Source organism: Ictidomys tridecemlineatus, chromosome 3, assembly GCF_052094955.1.
Source record: "Ictidomys tridecemlineatus isolate mIctTri1 chromosome 3, mIctTri1.hap1, whole genome shotgun sequence".
NCBI classification, from domain to species: domain Eukaryota; kingdom Metazoa; phylum Chordata; class Mammalia; order Rodentia; family Sciuridae; genus Ictidomys; species Ictidomys tridecemlineatus.
In genome coordinates this window covers 190,605,881-190,626,309 of record NC_135479.1, presented here as the reverse complement: position 1 = coordinate 190,626,309, position 20,429 = coordinate 190,605,881, and the positions used below count along the sequence as shown (strand labels likewise).

The window sequence follows — 20,429 nt, the reverse complement described above, 5'->3', positions numbered from 1 at the left end:
ATTAACATGATTAAATTAAGATGAACTCTGCAAGGGGTATACAATTTACTTAACACTAATGTACTATCAAAAAGAGCTCAGGATTTCAATGGTTGTATTTCTGAGAGGTTGAGAAGATAAATTAAAAAGTGAGCAGCTTTGGTAAGCCTTCTAACATATGGCAGTAGATTTTTAACACTAATGTTGGAAGGCGGTACCAATACTTGGCTTGGTGGGCAATCTCAATGATCCAAAAGTAGGTTAAGAGGCAAGAATGCTCTTACAATCAACATTTGAGAGTCCAAATAGTCATCCCAATGTCTATCCACCACGCAAGGTGCATAGACATTGGGATGACTATTTGGTGAGCACTTCATTCCCTTAGGTGGAATCCATTCATTTTACTTTAGATAGAATGTGACAAGTGAGGCTATCTGTATTATCAGAGTAGAAGCTGCCAATGCTAAATGCAACAATATTGTTAACAGAGAAAGGACAGCAGATTGTCAGTCAAGGGGTGGAGATGGGGAAGAACTACAAATGGCAAAGATCATCAGTAAGTTACAGCATCTTGGAGTTCTTCAGTGCAGCAATTTATAGCTTATATACCGCCTGGGAAAATCCTTCACACTTGGGAAGAAGCCTGATATAAAATAGGAAATCAAAGTATTTCTTGAGTCCACGATAGCCTTTAATTACTTTTAATGAAATTAACACTGATTTTTCAAGAAAATGCTAAATAAAATCCAATACACTGTGTAAGAAAATGTTAACATTTATAATATATCTTTGTATAACGGTTAAGCTTTTCTTTTTTTAAAAAAAGTTTGAGACCCCCATCCCAGAGGGCCGAGTTCTAATAATGCTGATCATTTAATTGGACTAGTTTGCTTTTTATCAATCCTAAATAAATGACACACTATAAAACAGCAGCCTTTACTAATTTGCCTTAAGCAGATTTCGAACTGTGATATATGCAAATATGCTATTATATGAGGTTTAGACTATATTAGATGGCAACAGATTGCATAATTGAATCACTAGGATGATGTAAAAAAAGTGTTTAAAAATGTGCCATCACTATTAAGTAAACTATACCTACCATGTGCCCAGCACTGTGCTAGCTAAGCTAAATTTATGAAGAATTAATTTGAAAAACTGCTTTCATGATTGAGAAAGCATTCCAAAAATCATTCATATTTTTAGAGGTTAAGTGAAATGTTTAATGCACAATACAGCCATTACATAACGGGCATAGAATACAGTTTTATGACTGGATAATTTTTGTTTTTTAAGTGCATTAGCAACTCTTTATTTCCGAATGCTACCAAATGCTTAAGGATATGAACACCTATTAAGAATGGAGCGCCTCATCCACTCGTTTTTCTCCTCTAGTAAGTGTTTTAACACAGGCATGCCATTTCAGAGTTTGGGGTGAGACTAAGCTGTACTTTATCGTTTTGGTGTGAAGCAAAAACAATTTCGGCAACGGAACTCATTTCCCCGGGTAATTTTTTTTCATGGCGAGCTACCAAATGCTAGATGTTAGCGTCAAAAAGAAGCCTGACATCTGGGAGGTGTTGGGGGGTGGTGTTAATAGTTCTACTTAGATTTGGGGAGGGGGGCGCTGAGGATACGATTTTTAAAACTGCAAATACAAGGAGAAGAGGAAATTATGGTTTCTTAAGATTCTCTCCTCCCTCCACTTTCTCGCTTCACCAATCCGTAGCCCCCTCTCCCCCCAATTTAGAGGCGGGTTCAGCGAGATCAGGCTGCAGGAAACCTAGAGGCTTCTTCGCAGCGCAGACGCCCTGGCCTCGTGATGTAATTGTTATTTCTTACTCGGATACCGAACCCAGAAGAGCTGCTGAAAAAGTAGCAGCCCTGTTCCTTTTGCCTTGTCTAGTTGGGTCAGATCCTTCCCGGGGATGGTGTAGATTGGCTGGCAGACTCCGCTGGAGGTTTCGCAGTGACAAAGCAGCAGAAGATAAACCCTGCTCCTGGGTCCTACGTCCGTCCAGGGAGCTTGAGCGGGCGCTCCTCAGGTCTCCTTCCTAGTTTTCCTCTCCGAGTACTCCACGTTTTTTACTGGGTGCCTACCCGGTGCTGTACGTGGGGACAGAGTGACCTAGCATAATAGTGCCCGTGTACCCCAAGAATAAAGCAGGACACAGATTACAAGAAGAGGGATTTTTGTGGTGGGTGAAAGGGAGCCAAGAGAACGCGTGCTGTGGGGTGAAATGGGAGGAGGGAGACACTTAAGGCGCCAGCACCCAGGCGGGGAGGGAACCTGGAGCGTCTAGGGAGTCCAGATCCCGTGCCGAGCTCCAAACGCGTGCCTTGGGGCTTGGGTAAGGAGAACGATCGCTGGCCCCCAGGGAGGAGCTGTCCAGGCGGCTGGACAGAGCCAGGACCCAAAGAGGACAGCTCGGGCGCGCCAAGCACCCACCTCTCCCGGCCAACCCGGTCCCCTCGCTGCCTCTGGGCCCTGAAACCATGGCCAGCCATCCGTGGGGCGGGCGAGAAAGAAGAGGGAGAAAAAAAAAAACAGAACAGAAGGGGTTCCCCAGCTCACGCGAGCTGCTGGGACCCGAGAGGCTTCCTCCGGCCTGGGTGACAATGGGAGGGAGGGGAGAAAAAGGGTTAAGAAACTTGGCTGAAGAGCTGAATGGCGTGGAGCGGCGAGGGGAGGGACTGGGCCGCGGCGGACTCGGCGGCGGAGGGAGGAGCGCGGCTGCGGGCGGGCGGCGAGCGAGGCGCTCAAAGTCAGCCTCGCAGACATTGCAGCAGAGCCCCGAACTCGGGAGGCGGCGGCGGCGGCGGCGGAGGCGGAGGCGGAGGCGAAGGAGGAGGAGGAGGAGGAGGCGGCTGCGAAGGCGGAGGGACGACCCGGCCCCACACCCGCCCGCCCGCGCGCACCCGCCAGTGGCCTCGCGTCCGCTGCTGCGCTCGGTAGCGCAGCTAGTCGGAGGGAAGAGCTAGCCGGGCGGCGGGGAAAGACGGGGCGGCGGGGCGCCTTCGTGGAGTGAGCCTGACGGAGCCGGAGGCTTGGAGCCGCGGCGGCCTCGGGTGAGTGGCGACCGCGACCGGGGGGCGGGGGACTCGGAGGAGCGGCGGCCGGCGCGGCCGGAAACGGCCTCGGAGCGCGGCCCGCGGCGGCGCTGGCGTTGGCCGGCAGGGCCGCGGGGGCGTCGGGGCGGCGAGGGCAGCGCGGCCCGCGAGGGGACCGAACGCTGGCGGCGGGGAGGGCTCGGCGGCGGCGAGGAATCGTTGGCGGGGAAATCCCGCCTCTCCTCCCGGGTCCTAATCACCCCGGGAACTCGGGGTCCGGGCAGCGGCGCCGCAAGTTGTAGAGTTAGCCCTGGGTTCGCCTGCCCGTGCGTGCCAGCCCTGGGCCCAGGGGCCGCCGCCGAGTGTCGCTTGCGCCGTGCGCGGGGACGACTCGGGTGGCCGCGCCACCGGGCTGGGGTCGCGCCCCGCTCTGCTGTCCCTTTGGCCCCAAGTCCGGGCGCTTCTCGCCGCGCGGCTGCCGATCCTGCTGCCCAGCAGCGTCCTGGGTGGCGCCGGGCACAGCTCCCCGCCTTTCGCTCGGGTGCCTTCCTGCCCTGTGCCAGCCGATTCCCGGCCAGAAAAAAAGTGAATAGGAAAAGGGACATCGCTCCCAGCCTCAGGCCCGGCCTGCCGGCACTTGCTCGTCGCCTCCTGAGGGTGAGGCTCCCTGGACCCGAGGCCTCGGCCCTCGTTCTACCCTGGAGCCAGGAACCGGCTCGCGTGTAGGGTGAGCCCGGTGGAAGTCCGGGAGGCTGCTCCTCTCTCTCCCGTGTCCTCGCTACTATTTGAGTATTGTAGTTTTAGGAAGGGTTTTATGGAAAGATTCTACAGACTTTCCATCCTTTCCAAAGTAGTTCTTAAATTTTAATCAAGAGTTGGTGTCCAGTCTGAAGGAACAAAGGAATCAACTGTGTTTTAGAGGCGGACAGGCTGGGAGTCTGTGACACATGTTGATCTCTGAAGCATTCCATGAGTTTCTATGTTCTATAACGTTAGTTATTTAATTGGATGCCGAAGGTAGTTAGAAAAAATAAAACCAGAATTGCAAATGCTTATACGTTAAAAAAAAAGTTTTTAATGGGACGTTTTATTTTGGGAAAAATTAAGACTTAGGTTCAAGAACTTTTAACTTGGTGGAACTTGGGTGGACGATTGTCTCCTGTAGTGCAAATAATTAAGTGTGGGATTGTGAGGGGAAAACTTCTAGAGTAAGAGAGGCTATCTATAGGTGTCCAAAGTAAAAATAATTATGAGGTTACATACACCTATGCTGAATATACTTTCTATTTCTTGGGGGAACTTGTGAAGCCAGGGACTTTGCTAATTCATTATTTATGAATTGCACTGAACCTGCTTATTAGTGAATCATGGGTTTAGCAAGTGGGTGGCATCTTCCAGATGAGATTATTCAGTGTTTAATCATCAGTTGCTACCTTTGTTGAAGAGACAGTGAAATGAGTAGACTTTTTAAACAAATGGTGCTTCATCTGACTGGCCCCTAAATATGAGTTGCTGCCTGGAGCTTGTTGAAATGTTTCAACTTCCAAGTCAGTTCTGGTTTTGACCAGGGGATTTGGTAATGTCCATAAGGTTTATATGTTTTTAGGGAGTAGTGGCTACATCACCAATAGTTAACTTTCTCTGTTTGGACTTAGTTCCTGGAGACAAAGAAGGAGAATCAATCAATGAAGCAGCTACTACCCTTCAGGCTATAGGATTGGTTACTTGAAGCTGTTTCATACTTTGGTGAAGAAATGCTGCTTTCCAAATTTACCCTTAGAAGTGCCCTAGATGTGTGTACATGCAGGTCTATATTTTTTAAAAAGGATTTTTCCTTGTTGTTTTTACACAAATGAGTTCTTACGGTGCCTTTGATGTAGCTGAAAGTCAGGCTTAATGCCTATAGGAACACATGACTGATTTAAAATCACTTCTTAAATGCATCTTCAAACTCTGTAGAACTTGCATTTTCCTAATTTAAACATCCTAAAACATGTGAGTTCACAATAAAGACATGTGTAGTAGAGGCTAAAGGCTCTTCTGTCTCTTGCAGATAGAAGAGCAAAACAACGTGATAAAAAAATAACCTATACCACCACCTAGAGTCTGTTTGTTAGTTTATTGCTCCTGAAGTTTGTTTAAATTGACACGTCTCTTGTGGTCTGATATAGTAAAAAAATGATTAGGAAGTGCAGGCTTTCAAAAGGCCATCCAAGAGAACAATTATTTAAGTAATAAATAGCAAGTGCCAATTTGAATTATCCATGCCACCTTTAGAATAGAAAAGTGTGACATACCAAGTTGAGTGGGCTATTCTCCAAAAGATATTAATTCAAAAGAATTTAAAACGGAATTTTCAGCTTGTGCTCCAAGGTAGCTCTGACTGCTCAAAAGATTTTCTGTGTTGCTATCAGGTATTCAAGAAATCTTACAAATTAAATGCCAGTAGGTCTTTCTGAAATCCAGGTAGAACAAAAGCTATGATAAAAATACAGGGAGCATTATAGCTACAGATATTCTGGAAACTCATAAGGTTAGAGAGAATATAAGCTATAAAGAGTTATGGTTCAGAGATTTAAGAGTGAAATCTGTGTTAAATACAGCAGTTATCTATTTTGCTGGTAGTTGATGTGTAGTTAAGCAGTCCGCTAAATGGAAGACCTCTGGGAGGCAGTTTTGTTGCCCGAGTGTCCAAGGAGGAAGTAATGTTCCTCCTTTAGAGTGTAGTCTCAGAGAAAGATGGCCTCCAAGATCTTTAATTAAATGCCAGTTGAACAGAGAGAACTAGAGCACTGTATTAATTCTGTCAAACATCACTATTTTAGAACATTGAGGACAACTAAAAATGAATTAACTCATCTCTGAAAGCAGAGTTTTATGAAAGGTGACAGATGAGGCAAAATATGTCAATCTAATGGAACAAATAGGAAGATAAGGAGATATGCCATTCCTTGGCTTGCAAGAAAGATGAGTGGGAAGAAGTTTATTATTATTGATCGTGTCGATTCCATGCATACTGGCCCTAAAAAAGGCCATGATGGACACGTAATTTTAAATTATAGTGGCATAGGATATATGAATTTAAAGGGATTAGTTTTCTAATTTTAAAACATAAAGATTATTTTGAGTGTTCTGGAAAGAATAATAATTTTGTGTATCAAGTTAAAATATAATTCTGTTCAAATTAAGTTTAAAACATCTAATTTTTATCAAGAAAATTGTTTAAATTGCGATAGGGTTAGTTTTGCTTTTTAGACTTTAGATTGTTTGATACAGCTTTAAAGTGTAGGTTCATAGTGAAGAGTTTGGTTTCTTTTGCCCCTTCCCTCTCCCACCTTCCCTTAAACAGCTTCTTTGGATGTTTTCTTCTCTTCTTTGAAAATTGCCTTAGTTTGTAGCTTTGCTTTTTGTCTGTGGTGGAGTGAAGTTTCTTACTCATGTGCTTTTTTCATCTGCCTTTTGAGGTGATTGATACACAATCAAGAGTGGATTTTGTTTTTTGGGTAATGACCAAAGAAACAGTATTTGCTATTCTTAATAAAGACCTGTGTACTTATTTCTTCCAACTGGAGAAATGTTTTTATTTAAAAAAAAATCTTGACTACTATGGAAAAGATAAAGAAAACATTTTCAACAGACTACAATAGGGTGAATTTCAGGATGTTGGAATTTTAGTCTGGTTTGAATTGTTCAGGATTCATTTCCTAAAATTGCAGTCCTTTCAGGGGACAGTCGGGATGGGAGAGGAGCAAACTCATTCAGTAGGATTTAGATAACACAACTATCAGAAATATAATACCAGGATGATCACCAAGACTTTAGAAGGTGAAAACCAGGAGTGTCAGATGATGAAGCCTACAGAGCAGTAGAATGGAGCTGAGGATTATGTCGAGAGGTTGGACTGAACAAAAAGTAAATGGAGGAGAGAGATCTTGTTTCCCTATCCTGTTTGCATCTGATGCTGAAGCGGGGACATGAATTGCTGATGGTAATGGATTCCTGCTTATGGGGCCAGCAATAGTATATAAATAATGGTTGTTTGAGGGAGAGAAACGACAAGTATCCCACTAGTGCATAGCACACTCTATTTTCAAATATCTCAAGTATATCCAACATAGAGGATAAAAAATGGGTACCACAATGAAACCAGGAGTTGGAAAAAGATGAATGAATATTAGATCACCTTTTGTTTGATCTGTTCTTTTAAGATCTGTAGTTTCCCAGGGATCTTTGTCAACATGGAAAACAGTGGTAGTGCTGAGGTTTGGGTAGTAAACTGGATAATTCTTTTATGGGACCTCTGATAGAGATAATTTGATAAACAACTACAGAAAGATCCTTTCTTTAAGAACATTATCTTATTATTCAAGGTAGGGGGAAAAAATTAAGACCTAAGAGACCCGGGTCTTATTGTGTTTTCTTGAAAATATTTATATCGCTGTACACCTATTTTTTTCTTACTTGAAATTAAGTTTTCAATTTGATGGATACTGAAATATGTAGGGTTTTAAAGATTGGAAGTTTATTTAGAAGTACACTTTTATTTCATTTTGCTACAGCTATGAAAGTTAGTTTTAAGTTTTCTTTCAGGCCTTGAGAGGAGTAGAAAGTTACATTAATTTCTAAAACTTGTTAACAGTAAATACTCAAGTCATAGAACCTTGAAATTCAAATAGAACTAATGCTTTCTTGCAAATGTTACAAGTATTACGAAACTTATGGTATTATGGGTTATCAATACAAATGAAACATAATTTGCCTTAAATTCATAAAACAGAAGAAAAAATTTTAAAGTGTGATAATATTTTACAATTGTATTAGAATGTTGTTAAAATAAATACCCTGAATTATGCAAAGGATATTTAGCCTGGATCTTTAGCAGTAATATAATAAGAAATAGATTTGAAAAATTTCAAAAGTTGGCAACTTAAAAATGGAGGGAAAAAAATCACTCACTGGGGTTATGAAAAACTGGTCCCCACTATATCCTTAGTAGTCTTAAATTAAAAAAAAAAAAAAAAAACTATGCCAGGTTTTAAGATGGTGTGTTCTTGAAGATGATAGTATAGATCATTATTTGTTAAATAAATTAAGATTCATTTGTTTGGTTAAAGTGATTTTTAGAAGAACATCAGCATATGTTGAAACTTGACTAGAAAAATGATTATGACATTTGTCCATTCATTTATTCTCCCTCTCTCCTTCCCATCCTTACTTCTACTCTCAGTTAACAGAGTTGGGGCGAAAAGGGTTTTGTTAAGACACTGGGAAATAGAAATAAATGCTTCTTTTATAGGATTAATAGTTGTATTTGAAAGTACAAGCTTACCATGGTTCACTGTCCCCAGAAAATTTTTAATTTCTTATATCTCAGGGAATAAAAGCTCTGAATTAAAATCCATCTTACCTCTTTAACTTTTGTGTTATTTAGCACAAATACCTTTAAGGATGAAAGGAAGAGATCCTTATTTGCCTTATATTCTGTGTGACTAAGCCTAAGGTTTCAAGAAATATTAAACTAGAAGCCTGCTAGGAATTTGAGTCACCAGCTTAAGATACCACTGGGACAGAACAACTCTGATTGACCTGATGCTGGTGTTTATTCAGAGCTTTGGGGGAAAGGAGTCTCTCACCCTTGGACTTCTAATTAAGAAAGTCATTTCTCAGTCACCTGTTAAATGATAGTCAGGGCTACTCCTTGTTTTCAAACCCGGAATTTTCTTCTCCTGATTGAGGGCAACTCAGGAACTAAGGAGTTTAGAACTTATGTTGTTAGTAGTTTGTGTTGGTTATTTTACTTTATATTCTAACTGGCTGTGTGAGGGAACTGGATAAAGGCTGATGATTAGCTGTAGACAGTAAGAGAATAGCTTAGTTAAGTCACATAATGGCTAAACTAGCTTATGGTTATATGCTTTTAATTGTTGAATTTGCCTATACATATGTGTAAACATGTTCCATGTTTCTGCATTAAAAAAGCCAGATGCCAGTGTAACATGGCAGTAGTAAGATAGAAAGTTATGTTTACAAACAGCCTTAAATGAGAATAGTATTGTAATGTTGTGGTGTTTAATGACCCAGTATGGTTGGATTCTGGCACATCATGGGGCACTACTAAAATTTGAGAATCAGAAGTTCAGAATAAAAATGGGACTTCTGTCTTGAGAAATCTTTCTAGAAATGGAGAGATGAAATGTTTAAGAGATGGTAACTGGATGGTGAAAAGCACACTTCCTTAAATTTTTTTCATTCATGAATTTATGAATTCATAGTAAATCTATATTAGAGGGGTAGACTTACACATTGGGGAAAAAATTAAGGGAAAGAGGGAGGGAGGACAGAAGGAAGTGGAGGAAATCAAGAAAACGTATTTGGAAATATATGAAACACTCCCAATGGGAAGTTAGAAATATTCTCAAAGGGAATTAATCCCTGTTGCAGTTTTTTCCCCTAAAGGGAATATTTGCACAATGGGTCATGTAGGCTCAGGTTTGATTATTGAAAAACATTTTAAATATAGTTGTTTGTGGGCTGGGATTGGTGTTCAGTGGTAGAGCACTTGCCTAGCATGTGTTAGGCACTGGGTTCAATTCTCAGCACCACATATTAAATAAATAAATAAATACATACATACATACATACATACATACATAAATAAATAAATAAAGGTTCATTGACAACTTATATATATATATATATATATATATATATATATATATATAAAATAGTTACTTGTGTTTTGTTATTTCATGATTCTTTTCCTAGTTTAGGTTCTGCTACAAGATCAACATATACATAAAAGGAAAGTCTTTTTATCTCTTTGGGTAATAAATAACATCTGTAGAATGAGAAGGGTAGTTTCCTAGTATCATTTTCTCTAGTTTATAGATAAACCCATTCTGAAAGTTCCCAGAGTAACTTGCCTGAGGTCACACAGCTACTTTCATTCATTTGATTTTCTATGAGAATATGCCATCCTTTGAAAAAAGCAGTTCACCAACTGATTTTCAGGAAGTCATTAAAAAACTTTGCTTCCCACCTGATAGCCACAAAACTCGGGCATCCCATCCAAGCTTCCCAGCCTAGATTCTCAAAGACCAATTTCACTGGGAAGGCACCTTGTTGCCAATTGATGATTCAGCAGCATTTTAGTTAATTCTAGCAGAGAGCTGTCCTGTCTCCTGTGCCTGTGTGTCACTAGAGGAAAACACGGTCACTAAGGGCAGCTGTAGGGATGTTTTTTCCTTCATTGCTGGCTCTTATAAGGTATACTACAAAATTATTGCAGTGTTCTTTAAGGCAGTGAAAGCAACTATGTTTCTTGATATAATTCATTAAAATAGCTTGCTGTGGTCTTAATTCAGGTGTTCCCAAGGCTAATTAGGTTTGTCCACTTCAAGAAACAGCAATTCAGAGCCATAGCTCTTCTGTTGAAAAGGTACAACTCTTGACTTTTACCATTGTCAGCATGATTATTTTTTATTGCCCTGTCTTCACCTATAATAATTTTGTTAAAAACTATGCTATCCTAATAAACCAGTCTATACTACAAAGAAGAAATCAATAGTGCATTTGTGAATAGTGAAAGGAAGCACAAATAGAAAACTGAGGAGTAGTTGGCTTTCTTTGGGGAATAGACCGTGATGAGGAAGGAGACATTTGAGTTTAAGGAGGTTAGTGGCACATACTGTATTTTTAAGTACACACCAGGTATGTGTTTTTATTGTTGAGGCCATGAGAAGTGGAGTTATAAACCTCCCCACCTCTTTTTATTTGCCTCATTTAAAATTTATGGAATTTAGAACCCTAAAACCACTCTATTGGAGTGGTTCCCCAGACCCTGAAAAATACAAATTGAAACTTTATTGTAGACACAAGTTGAATAAGCAGGTGCACACATAAGTAATATTTTCTAGTATGCTTTATATTTTGATTTGGCAAGTGCATTTTGGAAGAAAGAATGATTCATATGAAAGCTGCATAGGAAATGTTTTGCTTCAATCTTTTATTAAGAGAATATATTATATTTTTGCCAAATAAAAGAGATACTGTCCAAGTGAACAATATAGGGAAAAGTCTTCTGTTTCAGATATATATTTAAATGTGTATTTATATTAATTCCCTAGCCAGTACATGCCTTTTTTAAAAAAAATTAAATAAACTGAATATACATGATGCCAAACATAAGGGTTGAAATGATAATTTTAATTTACTATCTATCTGGTTCTTTCCCAGTGTCTGTCTGGTTGTTTATTATTAAGGCACAACCAAGGTTGTGCATAGTTCTCTTGGAAAGCTGCTCTCTGGTAATACTTGGTGGAACTGGATCAATGTCACATTTTCTTTATTTCCTTTTTTTTTTTTTTAAAAAAAAACCTTGAACTTATTTTGCTTGAACTTTCATAAATTGAAGTAATTTTATAGAATCTTTTAAATTTTTCCAGTTGGAAGAGAAGTTAATAAAAGCTCTGCATCTATGAATTTAAGTATATTTGTCTTAGAGGAATCCTGTCCCACTTCCCTATTATCAAACAAGTCATTTTATAGAGCCATCTTGCTTATGGAAAAGTGCCCTTAGTATATATTATAAATAAAATAGTGCTAAAATGTTAAAAAGTACTTAGAACTTAATGCACCATTTTTTCTCTCTTGATCCTTCTTCTTTCTCTATTTTTGTTTCCTTTTTAACCCTGTTTTTAACATTTTTTTTAATTGCCAGGGGAATTCATGTGATACAATTAGGTGAATGATTCATTATTTTCCAATAGTTTTTGTTATTGTTGTTAATCTAAGATTTCCCAAACAATAATTATATGCATTTTACAAAGGAGAAAATTAAGTTGTTGAGCTAAACAATTAGGTAGACCCAGAATGAGAAGTCAAATCTTGATTGATTTCATATTTGTTTATTTTGGTTAAGGCTGATTTAGAAAGAAAGGTTTGTATACCAGGTGTTAAGGAATGGTTAATAACCTTTCTGGTGGATCCAGCAGTAAATCCAAGTTAAGCCTGGGGCAGGAACTCTAATAATTGGTACTGAGTCTTGAGAAGCAGGGTGAGAAGGAGCCTACTCCATCACCCCTGTTCTTGTACCTAATTTTCTTCTTCAGGTCTCAAGAAGTCTTAGGATTCATTTCATAATTCTGGAACCTAGAACTGCGATATAATTTCTAGGCTGAGAATTTTAAAGGGGAATTTTATAGTATAGGTGTATATATGAATTCTGTTATGTGTTCTGTACATTTTCAGTTCTATTTTGAAAGCAGTGGGGGAACTTCCCATTTATAGATTAATTCAGTCAGGCACTTACAGATTATTGGAGTGACCAGAACACTTGCAGCCAACTCTACTTATTACTGGCAAGTAATTTTCTAAAACTATCAATGGAGAGCTTGGTTCTTTTGGTTCAGTTGATAACATAATGCCTGCATTATCTTGTAGAAAGGTATCAATAAGATGAGGGGACACCACTATGTAGCACAGTGGCGATAATATGCCTTGAACCAAGTATATCTGGGTCCACACCCCTAGGAAGGGAGCAAAAGGAAGGAAACCTAACTGCTGCCTTTTGTATGGGCTACAGACTGGTCATGTGCCTGACCTTGGTGAAGCAAAATGACAGGAATATTATTGCTCATGGGGCAATGGGCAAGAATTTAGAGGCTTACTACAGTCTCCAATCCTCTTAACAAGATCATGTTTTTCTCTCAGCTTCATGTGCTCCCTGATTGTAGCAGTTATAGTTGTATGTTTGATTTCCACAGTAGACTGTAAGCTTGGTGAATAGGAGCTTATTCAGCAGTGTAGTGTCAGTGCTCAGTGCCTAGTGGGTACAAGGCTGTCTATAAACATTTGTTGAATTGAACTGTACCAATCCTAATTATTGGTAAAATCTGGCTCAGGGCTAGAACTTTTATATATTTTTATATAATAGCTATTGTTGTTATGTGCAACTTACAAAGGAGCTCTTCTACATTTTTCTTTAGTCTATTTAAATTAATACTTCCAAAAGGAATAATAATGCTTCCTTAAAATTTATCATTGTCTTTCCAGTCATTAAATTTTGAGGAAAAAAGTGAAACTGTTGGTAACATTATAATTAATTGGCGCTTGAAATCATTTGTCTTAAAATAAATGTCTTCAAAAGTAAACCAGTTATATTAGATAATGTGTTTAGCAAAATCTTTAGGGGCAATATTAATTGATTTATTTTTTTCTTTTTGGGTAAGAAAATGAAACAAAACATTTCAGAGTCTTCCAAAAAGTTTCCCCAGTTTCACAAGTACCTATTAGCTTGGTCCATTTAATTGCATTGGATTTGACTACTTAGGAAGGTGGGTGGAGACATCTTAAAATTCTGTCTAGAATTAATTTTGGTGTTCAGTAACCTTAGAAGTTAGAGGGTATCAAGAAGAACTGATGATTCAAAATCTGTTATGTTGTAGGACTTAAAGTAGTATATGAAGCCCGTTAGTTATATTTTGAAATTCAGAATTTGGCCTTCACTAGAGGTGAATTTCCTGACTGTTAGAATGTCATCAATTTCAATTACATTAAAATATAGTTGGTAGGAGGCAGAAAATAAATTTATATTGAAACGGAGCTCAGAGATTTCTAGGTGAGATTTCTTTTCAAATGCTAAAAATATAAATTATCTGGATAAATACTTATGGCACTGATTTTAACAAATGCTTTTAAAATAAGTTAGCTTTCTGTTTTGTGAAGACAAAGATTTTCACCAAACATTACCTTATGTGTCTTTTGTAAACTTGAAAAACATCTCTCATGGCTCATATTGTTCTATGTATTCACATGCTTATAAGTTATAGCCAAAGAAGAAAAAGCTAATGGACTAATGTTTAAAGTAAAAGGGTAGAAAAGTGAGCACATTTATGTTTTGTGGTGTATTCTACCTTGTGCTTTTACCAGCTCTGGTGCTGAGTACTGGAGCTCCTTTCCCTTCATTGTTCATTAGTATCAGCTCATATGTTATGAGTACATGAACTTCTGTGTATTAGTGTGATGTTCCTACCATTGGATTCCTCAGCAGGCACCCACATTTAATTTCTGTTTTATAAAACTAAAACTTATAACTAAGACAAGATATCTCATTAAACTACTTTGTAATGAAAAAGGTGAATGAGACTGAATTTGTGGTTGCCCTTGTACAAGTATTTGTTTAGCTCTGGCCAGTTATCTATGTGCATCTTTCACATTGTATACATCCTTGTTTTCCTCCTGATAATGTCAGAGAATGCTTTTATTTAAAGGTATCATTCTAATAACATGAATTCATTCACCTAGATTTTAAGCTCGTGTACTCTATCTTTCAGACCCTAGCCACACCAAAAAATGTATTATTTTCTCTCTTTGGGCCTATTCGTTATTTTAGCACAATTCTAGATGATCTTGCTTTTGCAAAATTACATGTTCCATATAATGGGTAAGTACCTTAAACCTGTAAGGTTAAGGATTGTTAAAAGAAAAAGCTGACAATATAGGTTAATACTGACAATAGGTAAAAATGAGCCTTTGGGAAGTCAACAAAAAAAGATAAAAATTAAAATCTTACTTTAAGCCTTTTGAAAATCTAAACTTAATATGCATTTCCTCACAGCAGCCATATCATTTTTAAATTTTATGTTATGATTCTTAAGTTGCTTCCTGTGTCATAGTAAGAATGGTAAAATTTTTTTTAACTGGTTGTATGAAGTAAATGGAAAGAGAAAAGAATAGCATACGATATTATATCTCTGTGTTAATAACATGTTTTCACTATATTTTATAGTGAATGTTAATTATTTTTTTAGTTTTTGTTTTTTTCTATATACAATCCATGTGTATATAGGTGTAAAAAAGACATATCTTGGAAATATGCACCTGTGAATTTGTCCTATGAGAAAATAAGTAACAAGCTGTAATTGCTTTCTGTAGCTTCAGTGAAACACCAGAAAGAAAATAATTCTGTTTGTACATATTGCCTTGTGAATGTTTCAGGATTTAGCAGTTTTTAATGGCTATGGTTATTTATTTATTTTTAAAAATTTTTTTTAGTTGTAGATGCACACAATATCTTTATTTGTATTTAATAATTTTTTCTTTTATGTGGTGCTGAGGATCGAACCCAGGGCCTCACACAAGGGCTTCACTACTGAGCTACAGCCCCAGCCTGGCCATGGTTATTTTTAAAAAGGGAAAAAGATGTAGTGTGGGATAGAAAGTTTTGGTGTGTGGGAAGAGAAAGGAAAATTTACTTGTAAACTGTATTGAAGTCACCATTTATTTTGTTTTAAGCTTATTTGTGTAATGTATTCTAAAGGATGCTGAAAGTTAATAATTTATGGTAAAAATATTAGCTCCTTAATGCTGGGTGGTTGAACTGTTAATCCAGAGATACCATGGAGAATAAAGAATTAGAGCTAGGGATTAGATAGGTTTTAGCATGGCTTTGTTGTGGGAAAGCTATGAAATGGGCAAGTCATTTAATGTTTTCTGGCCTCAGTTTCTTTTGTAGCATAAAGAGGTTGAACTAAAATGACAATTTGGTTCCTCTTAACTTTGTACAAATCAGCATTACTGTAAAACTGAGGGTTTATTTTCTATTGCATTGAGTATCAGAGTGCATAAAACTTAAGGCTGGGAGGATATCCCTTATGATTTTTTGAGCTTGCCATTTAATATTTTACAGCAAAGTTTTTAGTTTAACATAATTGAACTTGTACTAGATAGGGTTAATAGGCTAGAACAAAAGGTCAAAGCATAAGGCATTAGGCTTAATTAAGGGAGAGCAGGAGTGGCAGGAGTGTGTGACAGTTAAATGGGTTTCCCACAGACTAATGTCGGTTACAGTGCAACCATGCCTCAACTTAAGTGGGTTATTTTGTGCAAAGGGCAGCAGTGATTAGCAGTTTGACATGCCAGACACTTCTGGCCAATCCCATCTGTTTTAGAGGTTAAAAAAGCACACCTTTATGAGCTGATGGATTGATTTGTGTGCCCGTCTGGTAAAGATTAGAAGTCCAAGGCCAATGCAGTAAATGTCAGTTATAGAATATTGTTCTTTCTTGGTTGGCTCATTGTTGTAACCGTCGACTGTTTTATAATGGGGGATAACTGCTGTTTATAGAGTTGAATGCAAGACGGGTAGGGGAACAGGTGAGGGAGGAAGAAAAATATTTCCCAGATGAAATTATGCATTAATATACTCTGTCGCAGGTGTTTCAAATTCTGTGGAATCTTTTTGACCAGTTCCTTATAGTTTGAGTCACTTTGTTCTTTTATGTTATCTGAGCAACATTGTCAGTCCAGGATTTAATTTTCTGTACAGAATTAATAAATTTATTTTATTTTATTTTTTGTTACTGAGGGTTGAACTTAGGGTTGTCAAGCTGATGGATACTTTAACTTCATATCCTTACATACATTTAAAAGGTGTAATGTTCAGTTACCACCTGGGAAAGGGAAATGAGGAAATGAAGAGAGACTTGCACATACAGGCTCATGTGTGTGTACACACACACACACGATTCTGTGTTCTCTGTGGTTATTCAGGTGCAGTCACAAAAGGAGACACAGAGACTCAGAAAAACAAAGTTTATTATAATTTCTGGTCCTAGACAGTATGCATTCCGTGCCATGCAGGGTGACATGGAAAAGCATTGGTGAGGAGGCACTAGGGAAGAGCCCAGGCTGTGTCCTTTATTGGAATCTCCTGGAAGAGTGAGGCAGTGCAGGATCATCAAATTTAGGTTTTGACTAGTTTGAATAAGCTATATGTAAATGATAATAGTAATAAAATATTAGCATATAATAATAATACTTTTGAATAACTTACTGTTAAACTAATAACTAACAGCTAGGTGTGGTTCATATTTTACTTGGTTCCTGGCCCTTGGATGCTGTGAAGGCAAAGGAATATTGCCCCTTAGGGTGTGTGAGCCAGAAGAAAGAGGTATGGTTTGGACTGATTAGTTTGCATATCAAAGGCATGCTGGGGGCTGAGTCCTAAGAATTGTCTTGCCTCCAAAGGAATAGTCTCTACCCAGCCAGGAAGGTCTTTCAGATGTCAGAACATCATAATATACAAAAAATAAGAAATAAAATATATTAACAACACACATGCATACTTGCTTTCTAGGTAGGATTTCCTATAGTCTCCTGAGATTGAAATGTAGCTGAACCTAAATTTAGGCCTATTTCTTTCTTCTTTGGAAGCTGTGTGATGCCATTAAAACAGTTTATTTCAGTTAAAGATTGTAGCCCATTTAAATATACTCAGAGACTTGATTGTGGCTATAAAAATTGACTTCAGATCTTCTAATATGCAAGGGAAAAAATCATGATATTATGTGGATGAAGTAGAACTTTAGAAATTATCGTAATTGATGAACTCAGGAAAATATATAAAGCACTCAGTACCTTGGGGTAGGCAAAGAAGTGATTGTAAGAAAAAGAATATTATCTTTATCGGAAGAGTATCTTCAATCTGAGATTTCAGTTCAAATAAAAATGTAAATAGTAACATTGAAACAGCAGAGGAAGCTTCTGGTTGGCTCCACAGGTTCTTATCCTTGTCAAAGAATGTGAGCCAGGAGTTTCCTCTTATATAGTTACAAAGTTCCATGTCTGATTCTGAATTGCTTCTTATAGAAAGAAAATTAAAATACCTAAAGAAGATGTGGTCACTGAAAGTTGTACATAGATAATAATAGTAACTAATATTTTATTAACTATATGTATACATTTATTTTGAAACTAAGCTAGTTCAGAGTGTATTGGCTTGGTTTATAGGTAGAAATGAAGAGATTTGGGTTCTAATTTTAAAAGGACAAAATAACAAGGTATTGGAGTTTATTTAGGAATATGTTACTTAAATATGTATTCATACTTATTGTTCTCTGGGAAGAAGCATCAATTGAAATGATTTTTGTATAATACATAGTTACTTTGCAAAAGTCTTGCCTTTTCTGTAGGGAGAGATGATGAAGAAACATAAGTTTTATAATATCATTGCTTCTCATTGACTAAATCATTTTTAAATTGCAAAAGATTGACTTAATTAATATAAAAGTGCTTGGGTAGTAAATTAAATATGGAAGATGCACCTAATTTAATGGACAGAGCTTCTTCAATGAATCTCCTTGTGATGTTATATTAAACCTAAAATAAATCCTTGAAGTTCTATATTTGTGTTAATACTATAAACATTTTTAAAGTACCGAAGATCATAGATCTTATGCTTTTTTGGTGTCCTTTCTTTTTCTCCAGTTCAAATGCCAGTGATATCTAGTTTGTGTTAGGATTGAATTTTATTAATGGTAACCTTTCACGCGGTTAACTTGTTTTTATGTGTTTTAATATATTTTGAGATTTCGAATGCACATTGTCCTCTGTGACACATTGCAATTTCTGTCAATCTGTTGTATTTTCTTTTCTTTTTTTTTTTTTTTACTAAGATGGTATTATTGGATTTGAGACATGTAAAGTATGCTTCTCTAAGCCAGTTCCTTGAACATAGGATTCTGTAGTCATACAAATGAAAGCAGAAATTCTTAATATGTTTAACATCTTGTGTTTGTAGTGTTTCCCTAAAACTGTAGCCTTATAATCTCAGTTCTAGTTTTTAGAATTTTTTTGTATGACAATGGAAAAAATAATAGCCCTATTTTGTGTTTTGATCTTAAATGCTGTAAGGGCATATTTTTTGCTTCTGTTTAGGCAGATTAATAAGAAAGCCATAATGTATATTATCTACTTATTGAAATATATTCTTAATGTACATGTTTATTTATATCTTCTCAATGTGTATGTAGATTTTTGTGTGTGATATATTTTAAATAGAGATGTCTGCACCTGTTGATTGCATTAAGCATTTGGTATCTCCTAATGAGGGATGGAAAAGGTGCTTCACACTGTGAAGTGGATCATTCCTCCTCCACAAATTGCATACATTCTACTTTTTTGTATTCAGTGACCTTGCAGTCAGTGACTTCAGCCCAGAATAGTTTCAAAGTCATGTAAATGAATGCAATTAAGGTATTGCTTATCATCTTACATAGTTCAGATGGAACCTTATTGGATAGAGAGAGTTGTTTGCTTTATGAGGAAGGTCAAAATAAGGTTAAATTTTATTACATAAAATGATTTGGTAATGTTTTTTATTTAGCTGCTGAAAATATAGTGTCCTAATAGGAAATGATAGTGCTTCCCCCCTCCCCCAATCACCTGGATGTCTTTTCAGAGTTTCATTTTTTTTTTTTTTTTTTTGTTTCTAAACTCTTTTTAAGGAGATACCCTTTGTCTACTTCTAAGATCTTGGGAATATTCTGCTGTTGGTTATGATTTTGGGAGTCTTTAATTTACACATATAGGAAACATTTCTTGCTGCTGATGGAAGATGTCTTTGGCATTGCTGATATAGGTACTTGTGTTTATGATTTATGTTAATGTCCAGTAGCCACACCAGGTGGTACAGTATCTCACACTGGTACTAGAGTCCAGCATCATGTGGGCAGAAGGGAGACTTGCCACATAGTCACTGTTGGGAGAGCACTGATGTAGATACTTGAAATCTTACTAAAGAAGAACTGTAAGTGAGTGGGTACTTATAGGAATGAAGTAATTACAATAAAGACAGTTATTTTTCATTGTTGTTGGTCCACATACTTCCTTCTTTTCCTTTTGTGGTAATTGTTTTTACTTAAGCATGTTCTTTTAATTGAATTTTGCAGACATTTAGTAAGCACCAGCTATATGTTTTGCACCACAGTAAGTATTGAGGGAATCAAAGAAGAATAAGGCTCAACAGTCACAGGGAGAATAACAATCAGCATGATACAGAGCAAGCAATTTAGGTTGAAAAGCCTACTTGGCTGGGATGTTCAGAGAGCATAACTTTAAAAAAAAAAAATTGGTACCTCTCTGTGATTTCAAGGAGACTGAAGGGCCCTGGTAAAATGAAGTGGTAATAAAAAATGGCTATTTTGGGAGGTTAGATTCAGTTTTATGGATTTATTTAGTCAAAGCTATAGTCCTTGAGAACTGATCATGGGTTATGGGCTAAGAATTTAAGAGTTCTAGCAGAGTAGTTAGTACAAGCTCAAGCAAATGGAGTGTGCTATAGAGAGATCAGGGAGTGAACTGCATCACACCTTCCTTGTCACCAGCTAGCTTTGCTGTTCATTGGCCTTTGATCAAGATAAAGATTCCTCAGCCACCACAATATTAAAGTGTAGACACTGTCTCTGTCTGGACAAAAACTTTCATCCATTCTTTTTTTTTTTCTGAACATGTAAACTTTCTTATATGTCAGTGTCATTCTTTATCTAGGAGGTTCTCATTCTGAGTTTGATATTTTCTTGTTCTTTTTGGTCTAGAGAAGAAATGTGTTTCAAACACTG

At 37.6% G+C, this 20,429-nt stretch overlaps 1 protein-coding gene across 5 annotated transcripts in view; it reads left to right on the top strand.

The window, feature by feature from the left end:
* The first annotated feature begins 2,909 nt into the window (after positions 1-2,909).
* The window catches only part of Nrip1 (nuclear receptor interacting protein 1), an 82,388-nt gene continuing 64,868 nt past the window's right edge, over positions 2,910-20,429 (top strand). For all 5 annotated transcript variants that reach the window (XM_078044473.1, XM_078044469.1, XM_078044472.1 and 2 more), the window contains exon 1: positions 2,910-3,048. The gene's annotated coding sequence lies outside the window, so the exon portion shown is untranslated. The remainder of the gene's footprint in view (positions 3,049-20,429) is intronic.